The following is a 25,536-nucleotide window of genomic DNA, read 5'->3' on the forward strand; positions in this document are numbered from 1 at the left end:
AAGCAACGGTATTCAGAGGAGCATATCAACATTAGTGAGGAGAAAATTCTCTCTTCCCTTTCTCAAATGAAAGTTGATACATTGCTGTCACCAGATCACATACTAGCAAGTCTGATCATAGTTCTTAAAACCCCAGAGTACCATGTTTAATTGCTAATGCTGTGCTTGAGTTCAGTAGATGACCTAAATGTCTAAAAAATACCGAACTGTTATGAGTTATACAGGTGGAAATCCAGATGACATATTTATTTGGATGCAATTACAACACATTCACTTATTAGGAGGATAATTGAAAAGGTTCTGAATAAATGATTGCATGAATACCTCATCTACTCACCTAATCAATGTGGTTTTGTATCCCTTCCTGGTACTCGCAGAATACCTCATTAGTTAATGCCTGTCTACGGTCAGCAAAGTGTGACAAAAGAGACTGTTGCATCGCCTTTCTGCACGTGTCCATGGTTTATGATAATGTGGGGCACGAGCATATCAAAAGGTGTTTACTTGGACTGATATGCCACATAATTTGAGAAACCTGGTCCTTGATTTTATTCAAGGGAATTCTATCCAAACAGAATCAGAGATTGAGAAAACTGGATCTATACTTCTTCTATAAGGAGTGGCACAAGGATCACCATTATCTCCTTGTTTATCCAATCTAGCCATTGATGATATAATCAAGGAATAGACCGAACCACACATAACACAAGAACTAGATTTCAAACTTCATCCCGAATTGGAAGGTTTGTCAGCTTTGGCATTTGTAAATGATAATGCGACAATTGGGAAAGATGAAGGATTTTCTCAAAGGCTTATACATCTTGCTGTTAATAGACTGGAATTAATAGGTTTGAAAGTAAACCTGTGAAAGTGTAAAATTATCAAGATCAGAAATGGTAAAGTAGCAGTGGGGTCCATGAAACTATCTTACGGTGATTATGGAGGCTCTTTGAAAAATGGCAAAATAATCAAATATAATATTATTATATAATATATTATTATTATTATTATTATTATTATTATTATTATTTCGTGTGGCCATTTCTAGCCGAGTGCAGCCCTTGTAAGGCAGACCGTCCGATGAGGGTGGGCGGCATTATTTGCCATGTGTAGGTAACTGCGTGTTATTGTGGTGAAGGATAGTGTTACGTGTAGTGTGTGACTTTCTCAGATGAAATCATTTCAACAAAGTAATTCAAAATTTAAGGAATGATTTGCATCTTTTGGCATGCCCCATTTTACTCAAACCCGACCAGAAAATGAACAGTATAAATCAGTGTATCTGGTCAAGTATAATCTACAAATTACAAACTACACCTGTAGGGAAAATTCCAAGAAGTTTTTTGGAAGATGCAGAATAGTTGATTAGATGCACAGTAAAATAAATTATAGCTCTACATCATGAACGCCCAAATTATGTGCTATATGCAGCAAAGTATTTAAGGGGATTAGGCATTGTCAAAACAACATGGGAGGCAAATATCCAGCACTTAACTCTAAAACAATGGGAGCGGTCATTTTGACCACAAAGCTATTTCCAGATACTATTGTTCTTAATGGGTAATCCCAGTCCATTGAAATTTCATGATTTTTCTCAAGTTTCTTAGTTTGTTAAGCCTACAAAATATTTCTTTTGAAGGTTTCATTGCAACTGAATAAATCAACATTTTACCTAGAAAGGCAACAGTGATCAAAATGATCACCATAATGTTCACCCTAAGGGGAACATCATTATTTATTTTTATCCATTTCTTTTCCTCAAACTAGCAGTGTAACATGTTTTAGATTCAAATATTTATTGTTACATGGTTCAAAGAATAGTGCAAACTGCAGTTTGTTGGATAAGAATTTGTTGAAATTTCTAGATCCAAGGGACTGCCTGGTGATGAATGCCTTAAATTTTTGAAGAACTTGGAGAGAATTCCAGTGATGGTGGCAGTTCCAGTGCTCGAGAATTCGTGGTTCCTGTTAGAAATGGGGAACATGTCAGCAGCTCTTCAGAGGTAGGAATGGATTCTCATGGCACCAGTTCATGCCCGGCAACCAGTAATAAGCATAACGCCTCACCCCCACACCAGCCAATCGTAACTCTTCAGAGGAAGGAATGGATTCTGGTGGCTCCAGTTCCTGCTCAGCAACCGATAATCAGTGTAATGCCTTGGTACCAGCTGATCTTTATTACTGGTGTCATTGTAGTGACCTATGTTGATTTCAGTTGGGAAAACCATGATCATGGTGGATCTGTATGGAAAATACTGAATCAAGGTGGAAGATTTTGTGTACTGTACATCACAAAGGACAAGAAAGAGCTTACTCCTATGCAAGAAGACATATTGGAGGGAATGAGGCTTCACTGTTTTCAAAATCCACTCTGAAGCATCTTCTAAAGTGCACCAGTGAAGAATTTCACAGACAACTGGATACAGATTCATGGGATATTTTGGTAGAACTTGAATCTTTTATTGCTTTAGTGTTTGCAAGGGGAGCCATGCAATGTTCTTTATTAAATGTGAACAACATGTTATCAAAAGAATGGAACCTCCAGTATTTCCCAAAACCATGTTGCATGACTGCTTCAAGGAAATTTTGAGATTCTTCCAGAGAAATATCTTAAACGGAATATATGTGTGTTTTCCACCTGTTCAATCTCGTGTATATTTAAGTTTAACAAGTACACGTTTCTACGCATAGAGTCATCTTCAGCTGAAAAATACATAAAAAGACATACATTTATAATTAATCGAAACAATGATCTTACCGGTAATAAAACTTCTTGAAATCATTTGAGGATAAGAATGTTCATGTTGTTAAAAATCTCACAGATATACATCATCATGCCACATAACAGTTGTATTCTATTTACACTGTCAGGATAAACAAGGAACATTAATCAGGATACCCACTCAGTAAGAGCCTGTAGGACTTACATTGACAATTACCGGTACATAATGTTCCACTCTGACGTATATCATAGCTGTATTTTATGTAGGTAATCATTGTTTATCCTTTTTTATTGATGACTGAACAATCTTTCTCTACATTTTTGCCTTAGAAACATATTTCAGTCAAGTTATTGGTATTTTCTTCATCATAAAGGAAAAAAGGTTATCCATGAGCTTTTTGTAACAACATGAACATTCTTAACCTCAAATTATTTCAAGAAGTTTTGTGAAGATTGTTGTTTTGAGTAATTATGAATGTATGTCTTTTATGTCATTTTTTGCAGATATAGATGACTCTAAAAGTCAAAACTTGTACTGCTTTGTAGTCTTTTAACTCTTGATGATGATATAAAACCTTAATTTGTAAAACTTGTGAAAGTGAAATATATTTGGTATTGAACACACATATTTTCTCTTTAAGACATTTTTTATTAGTGATTCTGTTATTCAATAAACAACCATTATGAGATTTATTAGTTACAGAAAAATAACGTGTTCAACTCAGTTTATCAATGACAAATTTTACCTAGCTTCTAAGCTATGGTCCCCTTTTGTTGAAAACACTCAGCTGTGCTTTACAGCCAGTGAATACACCACAGTCGATGAACAACTAAACATTTAAAGCACATTGTAAGTTCAGATTGAAATTATAGTTGGCTGTAGATCATGAAACAAAATACTTCTTGAATGGTTTGTACTTGTGAAAAGATGAAGGAAGGGACAGAAGTATGCTACTTGGCGAGTATGTGGTTTTGAAGCTCATGTATCTGTTTCTTTTAAGGCAGTGGTTCCCAACCTTTTGTGCCTAATTTTAATTTGAAGTAAAGTGTAAATAATAAAGCAGTTTTATTATTTTAAACAAGTTTATCCCTGTATATAAAAACAACCAAATCTGTTATACGGTCACTCTTAAATAAAATTGAAAAAAAATTAAATTGTACATTTTTACAGATTTTTTAAGAACAAATAAGTGAAATAATTAACTAAGATCATTGATGTACATTTAAAAAACAGGAGTACATGTTTTCATTTTTAAATTGGAATCTGGAAAAATTAAGAAAGTTGACAGTTAAAATTTGAAAAAATAAATTAAAGTTTGAAAACTTTGTCATTGTTTTATTTTACCTTTTCAATGGCTGTCTTGTACTTGGTGGATTTCAGTTAAAGCTTGAATATCCGCCTTTATATTCATCAAGTTCAGGCATAAGTCTCCTTTGAGGCAAATGTCCAACGTATTTCTTTGTAGTGTGAGGAGCTGGACAACGGAACCAAATCCTTTTTCAACTAAATATGTTGATGGGAACAAGATGAGAAGTGGTTCAGTTTTTCCACACAGTTGTGGATAAGTGTCCATAAGCTTCACCCAGGCTAACTCGTAACCGCTCTGCTTGGAAATGATTTTCGCCTCACAGTTATACTTCAGATCTAGAAACTCCGTCTGCAAAGCTTCAAATGCGAGTGGATCTAGAATCCAATCCGGAATTTGTAACTTGGTCAAATCTTCAAATCTTGATTCCGTATCAGTTTTTAACTGGTCAAGGTGATCAGTAAAAATTAGGATTTTGTCTTCTGGGAGTTAATTATTCTTCTTATCTGACAAAGAACACTTTTTCAGGGTCGGAAACTGAATCAGCACTTTATGGCCAATATTTACCTTGTGAATATCAAACTTGGCGATGAATGATGAAATAATTCCTTTGGCCTTGATAAAGTTTATCTTGTTTCCTTGAAGCCTTATGTTGACTTCGTTCATTTTTTTCAAAAATATCTGTAAGGTACGCAAGTTCCAACTTGCATTGCTTCAAATTCTCACTTAAAACAGGATCAGACATGTCGAGAAACTCAGTAACTGTGTCAAATAATTTGAAGAAACAGCGCAAAAAGTTTCCTTTGGAAAGCCACCTCACAGCCGTATGTAGAAGCAAGCGTTCGAATTCCTCATCCTTTTCATGGCGAAGTTGTCAGAACAGACGGTCATTGAGGGAGTTAGCTTTGATATTGGTGACACCTGTAATAACCAGTTGTAGGGTTTCATGCAGGACACCACTCAATTTTTTCGCAGCTAAGTGTTGACGATGAATGACACAGTGAATATTGATGACCTCTGGCACTTCTTTCTTAAGGTGGGCTAGAAACCCAGCATGACAACCTGACATGGCAGGAGCACTGTCTGTTGTGCAAGTGCTCACGTTTGTTAGGGTAATCTCTTTTTCCTCAAAATAATATTGCACCACTTTAAATATCGATGAACCCTTCGTATCAGTGATCAAAGTTCTAGCAAACAACATTTTCTCGGTAATTTCCTTTTGTTCATTGATAAACCTCACATAAGCTAATAACATTGCTTTGTTATCAATCATAGTTGTTTCATCAGCCTGTAAAGCAAAATTACTTTCTTTCTTTTTTTTTTTTTTTTTTCAACAAATTAGTGAGTTTGGATTCAGCCTCCATGGCCATTTCGTCAATTTGCCTGGAAACAGTATTGTTGCTCAAAGGAACCGAGGGGCCAATGACCTTTGATGTTAGGCCCCTTTAAACAACAAGCATCATCATCAAGCGTCATCAAAGGAACCGATTGATCTTATTACTATGGCCCTCACCTAGCATGATTTCAATCATTTTTTGGTAGCCAGTAAGACAAGAGTTTCACCAATTGTCTGAGGTTTACCACATTTAGCGATCAATAAAGACACCTAGTAACACGCAAGAAGACGTTTGTCAAGATCGGTTGACGGTTTTTTAAATAATTCACTCGCATTAGACCCTTTATCAGCTTTAGCTTTGAGGTGCTGAAAATAACGAAGTTCTTTACTCACTTTATCACTGTGTGCTCTTGATAAATGATCTTTCATTCGTAAACGCTTCATGGCTTCATTACTAGTAAATGTTTTATCGCACAATAGACAATGTGGAGACTGCACATTTTGCGGTGACACGATAAAACCAAATTTTAAATACTCAGCTGAGTATTGATGACACTTCTTCTTTTTCGAATCCATTGTGCATGAACTTCTACGCTTCAAAACAAACACACAAAAACAGAAAAGACAAACACAAATACTTATTGTGAGGCACACAAAAGCTAGTTAAGACTGAAGATGTATTTAGGTCAATGGCAAGTGTGTTGTGATGGCAGGAGGGGGAGGGGGTTGAGTCACCAGTCCACGCACTGTGCAACAACAGGTGGTGACCGTGGAGAGGGGTGAGTGCAGTGAACTCGCCGGCTGAGAATAGCCAGTGATTTGTGCTACCGGGCAACTTCTACTGTACACTACTATTTTACACTGACTGACAGAGCAAATGCAACACCAAGAAGGAGTGGTCAGAACTTTATGCCAATTGCAGGGTAGACTGACGTCACTGAGGTATGCTCATGATGTGAAATGCGCCGCTGTGCTGCGCACGTAGCGAACGATAAATGGGACACGGCGTTGGCGAATGGCCCACTTCGTACCGTGATTTCTCAGCCGACAGTCATTGTAGAATGTGTTGTCGTGTGCCACAGGACACGTGTATAGCTAAGAATGCCAGGCCGCCGTCAACGGAGGCATTTCCAGCAGACAGACGACTTTACGAGGGGTATGGTGATCGGGCTGAGAAGGGCAGGTTGGTCGCTTCGTCAAATCGCAGCCGATACCCATAGGGATGTGTCCACGGTGCAGCGCCTGTGGCGAAGATGGTTGGCGCAGGGACATGTGGCACGTGCAAGGGGTCCAGGCGCAGCCCGAGTGACGTCAGCACGCGAGGATCGGCGCATCTGCCGCCAAGCGGTGGCAGCCCCGCACGCCACGTCAACCGCCATTTTTCAGCATGTGCAAGACACCCTGGCTGTTCCAATATCGACCAGAACAATTTCCCGTCGATTGGTTGAAGGAGGCCTGCACTCGCGGCGTCCGCTCAGAAGACTACCATTGACTCCACAGCATAGACGTGCACGCCTGGCATGGTGCCGGGCTAGAGCGACTTGGATGAGGGAATGGCGGAACGTCGTGTTCTCCGATGAGTCACTCTTCTGTTCTGTCAGTGATAGTCACTGCAGACGCGTGTGGCGTCGGCGTGGAGAAAGGTCAAATCCGGCAGTAAATGTGGAGCGCCCTACCGCTAGACAACGCGGCATCATGGTTTGGGGCGCTATTGCTTATGATTCCACGTCACCTCTAGTGCGTATTCAAGGCACGTTAAATGCCCACCGCTACGTGCAGCATGTGCTGCGGCCGATGGCACTCCCGTACCTTCAGGGGCTGCCCAGTGCTCTGTTTCAGCAGGATAATGCCCGCCCACACACTGCTCGCATCTCCCAACAGGCTCTACGAGGTGTACAGATGCTTCCGTGGCCAGTGTACTCTCCGGATCTCTCACCAATCGAACACGTGTGGGATCTCATTGGACGCCGTTTGCAAACTCTGCCCCAGCCTCGTACGGACGACCAACTGTGGCAAATGGTTGACAGAGAATGGAGAACCATCCCTCAGGACACCATCCGCACTCTTATTGACACTGTACCTCGACGTGTTTCTGCATGCATCGCCGCTCGCGGTGGTCCTACATCCTACTGAGTCGATGCCGTGCGCATTGTGTAACCTGCATATCGGTTTGAAATAAACATCAATTATTCGTCCGTGCCGTCTCTGTTTTTTCCCCAACTTTCATCCCTTTTGAACCACTCCTTCTTGGTGTTGCATTTGCTCTGTCAGTCAGTGTACTTTTCCCCCTTTGAATACTCATCACCCCCAAATCTCCCCCCACTTATTTATTGCCCCCCTGATAACCCAAATCGCCCACTTGGGGGCGATCGCCCCTGGTTGAGAACTACTGTTTTAAGGGGAGAAATATTCCTACTAACAATTCCTTTATGTCACAGAAGCTTACAGACTCCCTTTTAACCAAAGGAACATCTATTGTTGGTACCATGCGGAAAATTGCCGAGAACTCCCACCAGTTTCCAAAGGGACACGAGTGAAAAATGCTTTTCATCAAAGATACTGGTGAATGAAAAAAAAAAAAGGCTGGTGTAAACAAAGAAAATATGTTGGTATCCTGAGTACCATGCACAAGCACGTCGAAGTAGTTGACAATGACAAAAAGCATCCTGTATCTGTGATATTTTATAAATCATCAATGGATGTTCTTGACCAAATGAGCCACTTGTTCATGACTCACTTAGCATCAAAACAACGGCGTGTTTACTTCTTCTACAATGTACTGGATTTAGCAGCTATAAATGCCTGGATTTTATTTTGTACCTGTAATTCTTTGGAAATTTCTCAAAGATGCTCTACTTTGAACCTTGTGAATGAACTAAGATCACCACACTCTTTGACTAAGAGGTAACCAGCTATCCTTCCTTGTGGTTTAGAGACCACCAGTAAAAGATGTCACCAGTGCCCATTCCGCCATAACAACACACAAGGTTTTTTGTTCATGTGACAAGCTGACCGGTGGAAAATGCCATTAATGTTGCATCAAGAATGTTTATTGCACGAAATGTGTCACTGATAAATCAACCAGTAACTAAAATGCTTGCAAAAAGTGTCTCACTGATAATGACAAGCAATAACCAATGTCACAAATTAGGTTCTTCCTCTGAAACACAAATATATCGTGTTATGTAGTTACAAAGTGTTCTAAAATGTTGTGTATGTTGTAAAATGCCACTGGTAAAATGTAACAAAGGAACTGAAATAACACTGAAAATATGATGAAATCTTATAAATACTGTAAACATGATGTTTGGATACTGTACTTTTTGTATTGTATTTTTATATTATAAAATGTGTAGTTGTAAAATGCAATGTGTAAAGGAATTGAAATAACAATGAAAATATGATGAAATCTAGTAAATACTGTAAACATGATGTTTGGGTTCTGTACAGTGTTTATTATATTTTTCTTACTGTGGTCAAAATGACCACTGCCATCATTCTAGGTAGTTGAAAATAGCTGACATTCTACTGTTCATATCTCCAAAAGGTTACTCAATGTACAAGGAGCACATCTGATGAGAAGCCAAGGTCTGCAAGCAGAAAAGAGGACATCATTAACCACCTTACAGATACCTTGTAATAACAATTCACTATTGAAATCAGGACGTCAACTCAGAAAACATCTACAGCAGCAAGCCTTTGTTTCATGAAGTCACCTTCCAATTAAAGGTAAAGGTGTAGCCATGTATGAGAATGACCCCAAGAACAATGCCTGGATAAGCAATAGAACTGGAATATTGCTTTCAGAATGGACAACAGCAGTAAAAATATCTGGCAACACTACAGCAGTGAGGTCTGTCCCAGGGACAATAAATATCTCAAACCACTGCCATTTCCCAGGATGTGAGGAAGTAGAAATGCTGAGTCGTGTGTTAGGGTAATGTTCTAAAGGAGAACTAATGAAGAGCACTTGGCACTGCATGGTTTGGTCGAACATTGCATCAGTATTCCAGAAAGTAACATTAGACGTGTACAAAGAAGTACATTGATTGGCAGATAATGTACCAATATTGTAATAATTAACAGGCCAGCAAAGAAAGCTATTATTTTGGACCCAACGATTCACTCTGAAAAGAATGTTCAGCAGGGATAGAAAGTGGATGACAAGAAGCGGGCTCTGTATCTTCCTGGCTTAAATGAGTGATATAACACAGTTGGAGGTATGTGGCCTTCTCTTTGGTGCTCGTGGGCCTTCATTCAAGTGGACAAAGACTCATTTGCACCATCGGGGAATTACTATGAGAGGTGCCAACTATTACGGATTGTCCGTAATTATTATGGATTTCACCTCCTGATTATGGAATTACGGTCAAAAGGGAAATTATTACGGAAAAGCTGACATTATCAGCAGAAAATAATCTTCTATGGAAACAAGAAAGGAAAAAAGGCTTCAAAGGATTGTATATTTCTCCTAAATCATCCTCGTTTCAATGCTTGTTCGATCATGACTTCCTTTTGCTACCCATAAGCATTGTAAAATTCATTGTGAATGAAGGAGCTCAGGCACTGCTCTTCTCCACTATAAATCCTTCAGTAATTTTGTATTTTCCGTGTTAAGTGTAGCTGACAGTTGACAGAAAGATTGAGAAAGAAATGTCAGAAGATGAAAAAATCTTCACAGTGGGAAGGATGCTTCAAGAAAAGCTACAATGAAAAGCAGCTGTTGCATGAGAAACAAGCTACAAGGAATGTTTTATCACAGAACTAACAGGTTGTGTGCAAATGTTATTGTGTAATATTATATACTTTTGAATAGATTGCTAGGGGAAAGGACAAAAGGGGTGTCATTATCGAGAAGGGAGGTGCATACTTTGGACTTGACTCGAAATTTTTCTCGGGGGTGGAGGACGATTACTGATAATCCACTTCAAAGGTTCGCACCTCTGCTATGATATCATCAGAGTAATTTTAAAAGATTCTGTCTGTATAATAAATAATCACTTATATAATTACTGCATTTGTAAAATAGTATTGCATTGTTATCCTGGACCTCCATGGTCTCCTTACCTGCAAGGCTGGGTCCATTCTTTTTATTCCAAAATTTGACAAGTAGTTCTCAAGGAAATGTAATATCTTCTATGGACTGTCCTATTTGAGTACATTACCAGTCAGCTGGCCAAGACAGGCACTACATATGAATACTGAACCTGCTGCCTGTATGCCTTTTTTCTGACTACTAGGTATTTGCTCTAACATGCATGCAAATCCACAAAAATAACAAAGCATGATTTAAAACCTTTAACATTGCTGTAGATAATTGGTAAAATCATGGATATACAATAGCTTCTAAGGAATAGGATAGGATACCCTGACATGTAATATTAACCATTGTCCCCTTTATGATGTATCTTTAGCCTTTATTGTTTATGCATGTTATGTTATTACCAAATAAATACAACTTTGGTTGAATTTCAAACATTCATTGACATTGGTTAAATTCTACATTTAAAATCCTGCAATGTTATCATAGCGTATTTACGTGCACATTAGAGTACATATCTAGTTCTCAGAAGAGGATGAAGGAACTCTGCATGTCAACAAGCTCAGGATTTGTACTTAGCGTGTCCCTTGGCTTCCTCGTTACCAATTCATTCAAACAAGGTGGACCATGGTCGGGAAATAAAATATGTTTGAAGACAATATGTTCTCTCAACCACATGTTTGAATCAACAATGCCCATTACCTTAATGATAGGTGTACAAAACTACATACTGTAGTTCCATTTAAAAAAAAAAAAAAAGTTAGTACCATTAACTCGACAAATATTGACACTCTAGAAAAGTATGGCAAGTTCATTTATCAGCCCGCTGGTAACAGATTTTTTAAATCTTTAATGGTTTATGAGCGAACATCTTAGCTGGCTAACCCTGTATAAAAATTCTCACTGACTTATATTATAAACTAGCAGTTACCCACGGCTTCGCTTGCGTGGATTTTGTAATTTGTTAAAAGTAATCGTTCCTCAGTACTGTACTAAGACATTATCTGAAAATCAATATAAAAACTCACCAAGAAACTGAGTTTCATTTATACCAGAAACTCTTTGTAAACAACGTTTGTGGTATTGCCTTTTTTGGGCTAAGATGACCACGCAACATAGAACTGTGGGTGAGAAACTGTCTTCTCTCAAGTCAGAAACAAACAAAAAAACATGTTTCTTTATTTCTAAAAGAGAATCCAAATACCTACAAAGGTCAATCAGATATAAACAGGATTTGTGTTCCTGAACATCAAAAGTTGGTAGGACTGGCTCCGCGCTTCTGCTATGCTTAGGCAGGACCATTAGCAGTGCTGTTAGATATTTCCCGCCGTTTCATCAGTAACACTCACGATGGCGGAGCAACAGGTGCACCCCTCCACTGCGCAATGCATAATTATAAAATTTCTTGCTCATGAAGGAGTTACAGCGGCGGAAATTTGCCAGAGATTGACTGCAAGGTTCGGTGATCAAACATTGTCAAGGACGTATGTGTGTAAGGAGCGGTGGAGGAAAGGGGAGGCAACACCTGTGAAAGCCAAGGCTCAACTGTCAGCTGGCAAAGTTCTTGCACCCATTTTTTCGATTGGCGAGGCATTTTGCTTATTGAATTTTTGCATGAACGATACACAATCAATGCTGCTTACTAGTACAAGCTGTTGAACAAGGTGAGGGCTGCATATCACCGCAAAAGACTAGACCAACCAATTCAACAATGTGCGGCCGCATACTGCAGCTCTAACTGTCTCCTTGCTACAGAAAATACACTAGATTACACATGATCATCCTCCTTACAGCCCAGACTTATCACCCTGCGATTTCCATTTTTTCGGACTGCTTAAAGAAGCTCTAGAAGGACAACAATTTGAATATGATGAGAGTGTGGAAGACTTTGTGCGCATCTGGCTGGTGACATGACCCTGTTCTTTTTATGATGAGGGCATCAAAAAGCTGCCCATACACTGGGGCAAATGGATTTCCAAAGCAGGTAACTATGTGGAAAAATAAATTGCAATTGCCTTGTGTTTTTCAGTAAATGAATTTAAATAAAAAATGAAATCCTGTTTATATTTTATCCCTCCTCGTATTTCTACGTCTGTAACATCTTCAGTTTTTTAGATATAAGTATCCTCATAAAAGGTATTCAACCACTTTTCCCCTTTTTCCACTCACCTTAAGGAGATTTTCTAAAACAAAAAAAAATATATGTGTTTCTTTACTTTTAAAGGAGATTCTAAATACCAATTTTTTTACATCTGTAAACTTTTAAATTTTGGAGATATAGATATGCTCATTTAAACAACTCACCCCCCTTTTCACCCCTTTAGCGATGGAATATCCCAAAATCCTGCCTTAATATGAGTACCTAGACTCTAATATAAATGTATCCCCAAAATTTCATTTCTTTATATTCAGTAGTTTTGGCTCAGCGATGATGAATCATGTGATATAGATGTTGATTCCCATAGGGAATCTGAAATATTTGTCCTGAATGAGTAAATTTATGATACCAATATAAATGATCCGTTACTGGGCATTATAAATTTTCCAGCTAACTCATTCCTGGTTGCCAGTATTTCACAGGGCTAGTGCACACTGGAGAGGCTCTTTTTTGCTTTGTTTTCATTCCCTGCTTGTAGGGCGGGGTAGGCCCCCTAGAGAGTTACGCTCTCTCTCGGGCCAAGAGAGGTGAAGATAACTGGGTGATGCGATAAAGGAAGAAGGTGGGTAAGCGATTTGACAGATTAAATGAGGGGGAAGATGGGGTCTTTTGACTGCAGTGATAGGAAGATGAGAGGGTTTGCTTGGGAGTGAAGTTTTATAGCAGGGTACCAGGATGCAAATGGAGGGCTAGGAGGTTCAGCGACGTTGTGATGTTGAGGATGGAAGATGTTAAGGATCGTAGGATTTCAAGCATCAAAGGTGGATAGGGGATGTAAATAGGTGAGGGGAGGGGTGGACTGACGAATTGACGAGGTTGAAAAGAAGTAGCTGGCCGGGTGCGACGATGAGAATTGTTGTTGGGATGGCGAATAGGTTGGGGTGGGGAGATGGAAGCCTCCACTTTATGGCGATGGTTGTAGTCGTAAACTCCATTGTTAATTAGGTGTTGGACATCTGCGGCTTGGGACGTGTATACGAACCATACAGGTTGGGCCGGATGCCTTCTTAATTCGGAAGACGCGACGAACTGGGACGCCTTCAGCTTGAAGGTGACTGAGAATGGTCCGTTCTGAAAGGGCAGGATCCACACCATGGATCACACAGCTGGACATGGTGTGAAGAGTTGAAGAAGGCTGCATCAGCAGTGGTGGTGCAGAGGCTGCTGGTTCATCGGCAGATGGAGATGATGAAGGCGGTGCTGCATTTGTAGACTCTGATGATTCAGCTGGTAGGTATTGATGCAGGGGTTGTTCAGAAATGAGGGAGTTATGGAGGTAAGAACTCGTGAGCGGGGAATGGCAGGTAACAACAGTTGTAATTGGAGCACAGGAAGAAAGATGGGTAGATGTTGTGGTGGTCGTTGTAACGGCAGTGGTGATGGTGGTAGCGGTGATGGGAGGAGGGGGGAAAGGGAACAATAACGGTCATTGGGATGGCTGTGGTGGTGGTGTGGTTGCTGCGTCGTCAACATACGGAAGAATTGATTCCAAGCGGTGGTGCTGGTGGTTGAGGTAAACTCTGTTGGTGAGGATGCGTTGAAGGTGGCCTGGCCTGTAGAGTTGAACAAAAACACGTGTGGGAATGTTGTCTTTCAGTATTCTGGAGATGCTGTCAAATGCGACGCCTTTCCATTGGAGTTGTGTTAGGATGACACGGTCTCAGAGAGAAGGATCAACATCAAGGATCACACAGCTATCCATGGTGTTGGAGAGGCTAACTTCCAACGAGGTGTTAGCCTATGCGCTTTGTTACGTCGGCGAGGTAGCGGAAGTAGAGATGTTTAGCCACCCAGCCGAGGAAAAACCAAGAAGAGTTTTGCAGAGAATATCTCAGTCCGTCTTCGAGATGTTGATGATGTGTGTCCTGTGCTGTAGAGGCCACTGCGTAGGCTACTTGGAGCCACCGGCAGTGCCAATACACTATGAGAGACTTTGTCTCATTACCAAAAATTGATGCCTGCTTCGCCATCAGATGATATAGATGTTGATTCCCTAATGAACCTGAAATATTTGTTCCGAATGAGTAAATATATAATACCAACTAGCTGATGTACCCGTGCTTCACTATGGCGTTCTACATTGCATAGAGAATTCTAGGTTAGGTAGTGCACATGTTGTGAGCAAGATTGTATTAAATTGCATAGCACTTAACGTTACCCTAGAAACGCGATAGGGAAAGTCACCAAACATCTTTTCTCATATGAAGACTGGGTTAGAAAATTTTCATTGTAATGGTAGGCCCCCTTGACTACCATGAGTTACGATCAGGTTGGGGAGTTTTCATTATAATGGCAGACACTCACTCTCCACCTGCCTTTTTACATCCTCAGAAAGACTGTCTTAGTAGTTTTCCCAACTGAAATGAACATAGGTCATTACAATGACGTCAGTAGGATTGGTGCGATTAAAAGCAATCCTTTCATATTAAATACTCTATCAAATGAAAAACCACACATTTTCTCACTTTTAACGAGCAGTACTATGCTGCTGATCTAACAGTCCTAAGTTCGAGAGCTGGAATGACCAAGCCGCAGACATCCGTGATCCGTGAATACACTTCATCTTATTTCGGCCAGGTGGGGGTGTCGAATAGTGGAGACACCCAGGGCAAAAACTATGCCCTTTTATTCTACTAATCTGTTTCCTAGGAGTACCCGATGAAAATCTCAGTTCACTACACAGGCGGCGGAAGAATCTGTCTGACTTGGAGGTAAATTTTTCCTCCAAGCTAGAGGGGAAACCCCCTCTTCACTGCTAATTTGGAATAAAATGAATGTAGAATTTAATAAAAGTGAAGAGGAAGAAGTTTTTCTTAGGAAACGGCTCTTTTCAGCGTTGAATTTCGAGTTATTCAGTGAATTGCAGTGCTATAATTTGGAATAGGCCTTAATTGTAATTCTAGACCAGGTCATACTACTACTACTACTACTACTACTACTACTACTGCTGCTGCTGCTGCTGCTGCTGCTGCTGCTGCTACTACTAAGTGAGCCTCTGTCTTAAGTATGCATACTGCTCATTCAAACCAGCACGTCAGAGTAGGAATGGAATTGCTGGAATACTATGATCAACCAGTTTGTTACGTACCGGCAGTATCAGAAAATGTATAAACCAGAGGAATGGCATGCTAAAGAAGAAAGTTTTCCAACTCCTCAGATATTTCCCGCCAATATTCAGTCAGGCTGTTATACTCGGTATGCAGCAGTAATCCCATCTATCTGAGTTGAGCGGCAGCATAAGAGACAAAGATCATCACAACAAACAATGGTCAATGCAATGTTATTTTTGATCAATGTTATGCGCTTTCAATATTGTAGGCCTTCACATTTAGTGTTTTCTTGCGACTCTGAAATACCACTCTTATCATAGTCAGTACAGTAAAACTGAATAAAACATAAATGGTTGGAGATTGTATTCTCTATAACTTTCGTTATGTAGTAATTTTTGATAGGACCAATAACATAGATATTTAAAAATTAAATTTTAGGTGCCTTCCTTTATAAATAAATAGGCTGAATAAAATTGTTTATAACTTAGACTGTAGTTTCTTATTCCCCAACTCTGTATACCGATTTTCATTTAATTCTGTTAACCCTTTTTCTCATGGCTCGACATTGATATGGACCTGGCAACAAAAATACAAATTCATGAATATCTGTGTTATCAAAGCCAGTACGGTATGACATAAATGATCGGAAATTTAATTCTATATAACTTTCGTTATGTAGTATTTATTGATAGGACCACTAATAATATAAATATTTGAGAATTAAATTTTAGGCATTCGCTAAACTACCATTTCACTCAGCATGAGTAAAATTATTTACAGCCTAGATTGTAGTGGCTCATCTCCTGACTTCACACACAGATTTTCATTAAATTCTCTTCATCCATTTTCTCGTGGTGCTTATACAGACAGACAGACAGACAGACAGACAGGCAGACAGAAATTACGAAAAAGTAAAAATTGCATTCCCTTGTTACTATGGGCATGACCGATACAGAAATACCATTCTTTTCAAATTCTGAGCCATGTAGAGACAAAACTCTTATTTTATATATATATATATATATATATTGTACCGGGAACACCGCTACGACAGAAGTCCGAAGTATGTTTGTTGAACTTCGCGCGAGATGGAAGGTAGGCAGCCCGCCGAACGCAGTGACGTACCCAACGAGTGACGTGGCCGCCGTAAGCCAGCTCTCCGCTACCATATATGGTAATGATCCAGCTCGTCCTCAAAAGTACATCTTTGAGCTAATTTATCGCTATTTTGACACTGCCATCTTAAAGGCCCTTAAAATAGACATCATCTGTTCAGATTTCAAGAAAATCCACCGAGTATTATAGAAGTTATAAGGGTAGATAGTACCCGAGTTCTAGACACTTCCATGCGAACGTGTATAAAAGGAAGACCACCCGACCTACGAATTCAGTGTCTGTCACTCCGCCGTCTCTGTGACACGGGTGACAAGAGAAGTCTTGTGTGTGTCGAACTTCTAGTCGACAGTTTGCGAAATCCAAGTTCGGTATTTCTCTAAGTGTTGTATCAGGACTTTGCCATATTCTTGAAGTGCCTGAATGGGACTTTGTTTTCTGCGAGCATCGTATTGGAACTTTGTCATATTGACACATTGGGACTTTGTTTGTTTTTTTTTTTGTCGTGTGTCGTGATTGGACTTTGTTTTTTCTTAAAGTGCCATATAAGAACTTTGTTTTTTTTTCTGAAGCGTCTCATTGGAACTTAGTTATTTTCGCCGAGTGTCGCGATAAGACTTTATTATTTTCTTAAGGTGACATACTGGAACATTGTCACGGAACTTTATTTTCTTCGAGTGTCGTGTTGGGACTTTAACATTTCGGCACATTGGAACTTTGTTACTTTGTTTTTTTTTTTTTTTGAAGTGCCACATAAGGACTTACTTATTCGACGACGATTGAATTTTCACGTGTGTTGTGTATCACATTGAACTTACGCGAACTTATATTTTTGAATCAATTTCTGGAACATTGAACTTAGGGGACATTCAACATTACGTTTAATTGTGAAATATGCAATGCTTTCCAAGTGCTGCACAGGGACTTATGTTTTGATTTTTAAAGACTGTGACAATTCGGAATACGCATATCGCATTTCCCTAAAGCCTAGAACTTTCCAGTATTTTGAGTGATCCATAATTTATGAAGTCAGACTTTTTCTTTCAAATATTACTTTCTTTAATGGCTATTCACTTCGCTTATTAATGCAACAGGACAGTTTCCGAGTGCTACTTATTCAGTTCATTGCCAATATGTTCTAAACCTTCAGAACTGTGCATTTAGGACTGCAGTAACAGTAATCCTCTAGAACATCCTGACTTACAGTGAGCTTGCCTTATGAACTTGCATTTCTACCGGTACTTGTTCTTCGAGTGATTATTCTAGAACGTTTTTGCAGTAATCATAATTTAAAAAGTCATATCTGTTCAGACAGTGCCCTGAATGTGTGGAGTGCCGTACAGGAAATTCAGGTGTGAATTACGTCTCGAATCGAACCCAGGAGCACGTACCAATCTTCGAGACATTCCAGAACGTCGAGACTTCCAGAACGTCGAGACACTTCCAGAATTCCTCATCCGAGCAGGTGTGGTCCCTGCCCAGTCGATGTCCAGCACCATCCCAGGACTTGGAGGTACCAACCAGCCACGACATTTCCACGCTGCTGTATGAAGGTGATATGAACTTGCTTTTGATGATCAATAAACTCAATTTATCAAAATAATCTCTCAATTTGATAACTATACCTCTCTCTGTACCAGCTCCAATGATAAAGCCACAACAGAGATTAAGCCTCATGCTCGTTCATTTAATATCAAGCGCCTTAAAGATATGAACACATTTTTACGGGTACAATATATAGATATAAATGGTCTGGTGGCTCCAAATAGCCTACGCAGTGCCATGCGTCTTGGTGGGTGTGTTATTTACCAACTGATGAGCCCAACTTAGCACACGGGGGTGAAACGCTGGCAACCAGAGATGAGTTAGCTGGAAAATTTATAATGTCCAATAACGGATCATTTATATTGGTATTATTGATGATGAATCAGTCAGTCAGAGACAGTCTCTCATAGTGCATTGGCACTGCTGGTGGCTCCAAATAGCTTATACAGTAGCCTCCATGGTGTGCACTAGCCATGTGTCTTGGTGGGAGTGTGATTTACTAACTGATGAGCCCAACTTAGCACACTGGGGCGAAACGCTGGCAACCAAGAATGAGTTAGCTGGAAAATTTATTATGTCCAATAACGGACCATTTATATTGGTATCATAAATTTACTCATTCGAGGCAAATATTTCAGGTTCCCTCTGGGAATCAACGTCTATATCATCTGATGGCCAGGCTGGCATCAATTTTTGGTAATGAGACAGTCTCTTATAGTGCATTGGCACTGCCGGTGGCTCCAAATAGCCTATGCTGTGGCCTCCACAGTGTGCACTAGCCATGCATCTTGGTGGGTGTGCTATTTACCAACTGATGAGCTCAACTTAGCACACTGGGGCGAAGCGCTGGCAACCAGGGATGAGTTAGCTGGAAAATTTATAATGTCCAATAACGGATCATTTATATTGGTACTATTGATGATGAATCAGTCAGTCAGGACATGCCATCTATATATTATATAAAAGAACATGTCCTGACTGACTGACTGACTGACTGACTGACACATTCATCAACGCCAAGCCAAAACTACTGGACATAAAGAAATGAAATTTTGAGGATACATTTATATTACAAAGTAGGTGCTCGCTAAGGGAGGATTTTTGTTAGTGATGGGCTAGCGACGGAATCGAGTAGAATCGAGTAATGTGCTCTTAGAATCGGTATTACTCGACTCCAGACTCGAGTCCAAGCATACTGGTGTCGCTATCTGTGGACATGCCTTAGAACTAAAATCTACCGTACTGGAGTGCACGGCATTCAGGGTCACCCACAGAATATTTTTGTGGTGTGGAGTGCAATATGTTTGCTGCTGATGATTGATGTTGTTCAGTCATCGGTCGTCAATAATTCGATTGTTATGATTATTATTATCATCATCATAGGCACTAAAGGTTGTGACTTACTAACAAACTGTCAGCTGTTTAGCTAGAACAGAATGACGTTCTGTCCACAGATTTGCTGTGTGAACGTACGTCATATTCTGGACGCCTCTTCTTAATACCCGACATATCTGCCGAAAGTAAGATGTACATATAAACTGCTGTAATTCACCTGTTCCCCCGGACGATTGTAGGCATTGGCACGGTTAGCAATAGGCTATGGTTACAATAAAACTGTCATACTACCGATCATATTAGCACATCTACGCCCGTGTATATGCATAATGGCTACATGAGATATAATTTACCAGTAGCGAAGCAATACAATGTGTGCAGAAATACCGTCTATAGTCTACAAATAGCACATGTTACCGGGCGAGATGGCCGTGCGCGTAGAGGCGCGCGGCTGTGAGCTTGCATCCGGGAGATAGTAGGTTTGAATCCCACTATCGGCAGCCCTGAAGATGGTTTTCCGTGGTTTCCCATTTTCACACCAGACAAATGCTGGGGCTGTACCTTAATTAAGGCCACGGCCGCTTCCTTCCAACTCCTAGGCCTTTCCTATCCCATCGTCACCATAAGACCTATCTGTGTCGGTGCGACGTAAACCCCTAGCAAAAAAAAAATAGCACATGTTTAAAATACACTAATTACAACATACATACCGTGACAGGGATTTGAAATAATAATAATAATAATAATAATGTTATAACTTTTACGTCCAAGTACGTACATTTGTATGGTTTTCGGGGATGCCGAGGTACCGCATTTAGTCCCCCGGGAGATTTTTTACGTCCCAATAATTCTACCGACACTAGGTTGACGTATTTGACCACCTTCAAATACTACCGGAATAAACCAGTATCGAACCGGCCAAGTTGGGCTATGAAGGCCAGATAAGCTATATTATCAATATTAGAATAGATGGCATATTCAGTGAAGTGTGTGCGAGACGCCGTAAACAGATATTTTCATATCTTATTATGCGTATTAAGTGGCATTATTATCGTTCTCAAGTAATTATCAAATTTAGGTTATTCCTTTTCCGCATTCATTCAGTTTTTTCATATCGTACCGCGCTGTCGCAATCCCATAATCCCTCAGCGACCGCTTGTACGCATGCTTCATCCATCTACGAGCCGGCGAGTGAGCGAACGTGTGACGTCATGCTATCATCGAGCCTTCGCAAGCGAAGCGAGTCCGAGCCTGGACTCGAAAGAATCGAGTACCGCGATTCCAGGCATCACTCGCGTACATCACTAATTTTTGTATATTCTGTTACTAAGGGGGTGAAAAGGGGGTGAATTTTAAAAATGAATGTATCTATATATCTCAAAACTTTAATTTACAGATGTAAAAATTGGTATTTAGAATCTCCTTTCAAACTAAAGAAAAATGTATTTTTTTGTTTTGGAACATCCCACTAGGAGAGGGGGAAAAGGGTGAAAAGGGGTTGAATGCCTTTAATGAGGATACTTAAATCTCAGAAACTGAAAATATTACAGACCTGAAAATGGGTATTTGGAATCTCCTTTAAAAATAAAGTGACACATATTTTTTTGTTTTTGGATAATCCAATTAATGGGAATTCAGGAGTGACAAATGGGGTGAATTTTTAGAAAGACTATATCTATAGTATATCTCAGAAACATAAAATGTTACAGACATAAAAATTGGTATTTGGAATCTCCTGTACAAGTAAAGAAATGTTAGGTGATTTGTTTTCCGGAATCTCCACTTAAGGGGAACTAAAAAGCACTCTACAGTATATCTCAAAAACTTGTTACAGAAGTGAAAAATGGTATTTTTAATCTCCATTAAAAATAAAGAAACATGTATTATTTTGTTTTCAGAAAAACCACTTGGGTCAGGGGTAAAAATGACTGAAAATGGGGTTGAATTATTTTTATTAGGATACTGATATCTCAAAAACTGAAAATGTTACAGACGTGAAAATTGGTATTTGCAATCTCCTTTAAAAATAAAGAAATACATATTTTTGTTTTCAGGAATCCACTTAAAGGAGAGAGGGGGGAGGAGAGAATTGAAAAATTAGTTGAATTATTTGTATGAAGATACTATTATCTCAAGAACGAAAGATGTTGCAGACGTGAAAATTGGTATTTGGAATCTGCTTTATAAGTGAAGAAACATGTATTCCTTTGATTTTGGAAAATCCAATAAAGGGGGGGGGTCGCATCTATAAAAACTTAAGTTGTTACAGACATGAAAGTTGGTGTTTGGATCTGCTTTAAAAACAAAGAAAAGCACATTTTTGGGGGAAAATCATCTTGGGGGCGGGGGTGAAAAGGAGTTGAATTCCTTTTATGAGGACACATATCTCAAAAACTGAAGATGTTACAGTTGTGATAATTGGTATTTAGAAGATCCTTTACTAATAAAGAAACAAGTATTTTTTTCCCCAGAAAATTCACTTAATGGGGGTTGGGGTGTAAGGAAGTGAAAAAAGTTACTTCATTTTATGGAAATACTTATCTCAAAACTGAAGGTAACAGATGTGAACATTGGTATTTGGAATCTCCTTTAAACATAAAGAAACACGCCTTCTTTTTTTCGGGAGGAGGTGTAAATCCACTTAACGGCGGTGGGGTGAAAAAAGTTGAGAACAATTGATTTTACTGTTCATAAAGTACTTGAAGTACTTGATTCTGATCATAAACCGATCATTTTTATAACCTTTCCTGGGTTCATTTTCAAGAGCCATCTTTTCCTTTGGAGAACTTAAAGTTTGATTACAATAGATTCTCCTGGCATATAAATAAAAATGTAAACACATTTGAAATAAATGATAGGAATGATATTGACCGTGCAATTGTTCAACTCTATAATAAGGGCAATAATGCAAGGAAGTATATCATTCGTATCACCAGAAATACTGCGCACTTGCCTACGCGCGACAATGGTGCTGGTGACATTGTCAGCAATGACAATGGCAGCAGATGTAATTTACCGCCAAGTAGCGGTCTTGCATCTTGCTGCGGGGTCTAGAACATTAATAATAATAATAATAATAATAATAATAATAATAATAATAATAATAATAATAATAATAATAATAATAATAATAATAATAATAATAAGTTAATAATATTCTGGACCGTCGTCAAAATGTGCAGACTGCGCTGGAAACTGGTCCTGGCCGGGTAATGACTATGAATGCAGTCCGTCCGCGGGTTCAGTACCACCAAGGCACCCAAGACGACACCACGCCAGATCTTCTCATGGGTTTGATTTGTGTTAAAGATGCTTATAGGAAAAGATGGCAAAGATTTAGGGATCCAATTGACCGAGTGGAATACCTGGACCTAGCACAGGAAGTATGAAATCGATTTCTGGAAAGAAAGATTGAAAAATGGGAGGAACTTTCCCGTAATCTCTCAGAAAACGAGTCAGTTCGCGAATTTTGGTGCATTCTCTCAGAAAACAAGTCAGATCGTGAATTTCGGTGGATTATGTATAAAACATTAAGCATTCAATTATAAATTTTGGTATAATACCACAGTGAAACACGGGTATCTTGCTAGATTTTATATATAGACTAGCAAATGGACCATGCTTTACTACGGTATTCTACATTGTATACGGATATCGAAGAAAATTTCAGTTCACTCAGTGAAAAGATTTTTTTAATTGAATGTCTCTTAGCGTTATCCAAGAAACAGCATGGGGATGTCCCCATACGTTGATTCCAATGTAAAGTGCGATTTGCGGAGTTCTGATGATAACGGCAGGCTGACTTGCCGACTGAATTCGCAATCGAGTTGGGAAAATGAAAATCCACAGCTTGTTTCCAGTCATTCGACCAGGTCAGGAATGGAATGAATGAAGCCCCCATCTAGCGGCAAGGATAAGAATTATGCTGGCTGCCGAAGCCTGTCGCACTCCTCTGGGGCAATGATTAATGAACTACAGATGAAATGATATTGGAGGGTGTTGCTGGAATGAAATATGACAGGAGAAACCTGTCCTGCCTCTGCTTTGTCCAGCACAAACCTCACATAGTGACCGGGATTTGAACCATGGAATACAATCGAGTTGGGAAACGATGGCTAAAATATGTGCAGATGGTCATTATTACACCTGAAACGGATAACTGTACAAAAATTTCACCAAACTAGTCAATGTACAGACACACAATGCCTTTGCTGGCAGGATGTAATGTTTACAGTGCACTATGTCATCTGGTATAGGCTAGAATAAATTTGTTACTTTCATTGACCTGTTTCAGTCTCATCCTTGGCTTTGACAATATGAAAGTGACCGAGGTATGAGCGATTCTAATAACACCGTTCCTTATGCAGCCAGTCCCTGTTATGAATGGTGTGAAAATATTGCTCATAGGGTCTGCTGGTGCATGCATTTCAGTGGGCTTGGCAGACTGATGATAGCAACTTCTGACTCGGTGAGGAAAGCAACGGGAAACTACCTCACTCCTCATTTCCCTAGTATGCCTCTTCAGTGACACCTAGGCTATCTATAACAGCTGTTGGTAGAGCTGTAGAACATCAAACCAGGCTTTGAGCTGAATACCCAACATACATACAGACACACAGTTGTTACAATTTTCTTTATATTGATAAGTATCATAATAAAAATACTTCAACCCTTATTTCACTTCTTTTCAATCCCCCTTAAGTGCATTTTCCACAAACAAAAATACGTTTTGTTTTATTTTTAATGAAGATTCCAAATACCAATTTTCACGTCTGTAACATCAGTTTTTGAGATATAAGTATCATAAAAGGTATTCCACCCCTTTTTCACTTTTTTTTTTCTACCCCTTACAGGAATTTTCAGAAAAAGAAAAAAAAGTTTCTTTATTATTAAAGTATATTCCAAACATCAATTTTTACGTCTGTAAACTGTTAAGTTTTCGAGATATAGATGCATTCATTTAAACAGTTCACTTACCCCCCCTTTTCACCCCCTTAGCGATGGTATATCCAAAAGTCCTCCCTTAGTGAGCACCTATACTGTAATATACATCTATTCCCAAAATTTCATTCCTTTATGTCGCGTAGTTTTAGCTGGGCATTGATTACAGCTCATCGGAGTTAACCTTTTATATATAGAGATTAGTGATTTCAAGGGTACTGTATCAGATCAGCCAACAAAGTTAGTCACTGAAATGCAAAAGAAGATACATTATAAAATGTGTTGTGTGAACCTGGAACCGTTCGAACATGAACGAGACAACATGTTGAACAGATCATTGCCTTTGATGCTTAGGACAGGGACTATGAACCCAAGCTGAAATACTGTCAATTGAATGGCACCATCAAAGATCACTGCAAAGGCACAAAGTCCATCAAAATCCATCTCATGTGTAGTTTAACACTTAGCACTCGAATGAGTTTGTCTGGTTACACAACTCTACTCGTATTTATTTTTATAGAAAAAAATGGGTGTAGTGCTATCTATTCTTATGGCTAAAACTGAACAAAAACTGAAATTAAGTTCTTTACATGATTAGATAAATATGGAAATGTCTGTTTGTAGGTATGCATTCATTGCTTGCTTTTACGCCCTGTATAGAATATCTCGAAGCAAACAAAGTCAATGAAGGCCTAATTTTACTGCAAATATTTTGAAGAAGAAGTGGGTTCCCCTTTGCCTTTCTTTGTTCTGTCTATTATTGCACTTAGCATAGTCCTTTGTAATATGCCAAATATGCCAAGTATGTGCCCAGGTGAAGTGTCGCTCTCCATTTAGTGGCCCCTCATCTTGACTGCAAAAATTACGTTCCACAGACCGTAAACTGATACTTTACAAACATGATAGTGTCTAAGAGCTGCTAAAAGTTTAATTGATGTCATTAATGTGTGTGTTCTTGGAATAAACACATGTCAGAACTCCGACAAAC

At 39.3% G+C, this 25,536-nt stretch overlaps 1 protein-coding gene across 1 annotated transcript in view; it reads right to left on the minus strand.

The window, feature by feature from the left end:
* Nucleotides 1-25,536, minus strand: part of LOC136877771 (tubulin glycylase 3A-like) — a 165,754-nt gene that overhangs the window by 65,062 nt on the left and 75,156 nt on the right. The window lies entirely within an intron of this gene.

Source organism: Anabrus simplex, chromosome 7 (genome assembly GCF_040414725.1).
Source record: "Anabrus simplex isolate iqAnaSimp1 chromosome 7, ASM4041472v1, whole genome shotgun sequence".
Classification (NCBI taxonomy): domain Eukaryota; kingdom Metazoa; phylum Arthropoda; class Insecta; order Orthoptera; family Tettigoniidae; genus Anabrus; species Anabrus simplex.